The following is a 1,080-nucleotide window of genomic DNA, read 5'->3' on the forward strand; positions in this document are numbered from 1 at the left end:
TGGAGGAATAATCAGGACATTCCCAACTGGGAATTCTTGTGGCAGCAGGACAGGGAGTGTTTTGGTGTCCCCAGCCAGCAGTGGGACCTTTCCAGGCTGGGATTTTCCCAAATCAATCCCTCAGGAGCACCCACAGTGTGTGAGGTGCACTTTAAAAATCACACAAAAGAGTCGGGTGATTTCCATTTTCCCATTTCACTGGAGAAGAGGAAACCAGAAGCTTTTACTTGCAAATAAGTAAGATTAAGTAAAGGCATCTTATAAATGAATAACTAAGTCTGAGAGCCCGTTGTTTTTGTGAACTCTTCAGAGGGGTGCTGCTAATTAACACAGATATTAAAGTGTGATGAGGTCTGATCCTGGCACAGAAATGGTGAAAAGAAGATTCTGATTCTGTCCTGTGGTGTTTGAGGTGTCATTCTTGCCTTCCCTGGTGAATTCACATGAAAAGATTTTAAATTATGTTAAATTTTTGCTCCTGGGAGGGAGATGTGGTGCTTCCTGAAGTGCTTTAACTGGGATACAGGAGATGCAAGAAGGATGTTTGGTGCAAAGCCTCTCTCCAAATTGTACTTGTTGATGTTATTGGTGATCTTCTGGTATTTTATTGTACTTCTGGATTAGATTTTTTTTTTTAAATGTGGGAAATTGTTACCTTCCTTGTGTTATTTTGACTTCTCAGTGGGCAGGTGGTGTAAAGGTGTTTGAAGTTTCCTGCTCTCCAACTCCAGAAAAACAACAAATTTGGTTTTTTCCTTTCAATCATGTTAGAGGTGAGCTTTGAACAGGCCATGCATTCAGGGCAGGAGTGAAAATAAAGAGATCTGACCCTGCAAAATGTGTGGTGTGACTGTGCAAACACTGAGGAGCTGATTGTTGGTAAGCAGTGATCACCTTTAGCTGGAGTGGGAGGGAAAGGAACAGAGAAAGGGGGGAAGAGCATTTTGGACACTCTACAGCTCCAACAAAACATTTTTGTTATGTAAGATTATAATTATAAATATATTAAAATATATTATTTCTATATATAGTATACTATAATTATAATATACTATATAACATAATCTTATAAAAATACTA

The sequence above is a fragment of the Geospiza fortis genome, unplaced genomic scaffold, assembly GCF_000277835.1.
Source record: "Geospiza fortis unplaced genomic scaffold, GeoFor_1.0 scaffold425, whole genome shotgun sequence".
Classification (NCBI taxonomy): domain Eukaryota; kingdom Metazoa; phylum Chordata; class Aves; order Passeriformes; family Thraupidae; genus Geospiza; species Geospiza fortis.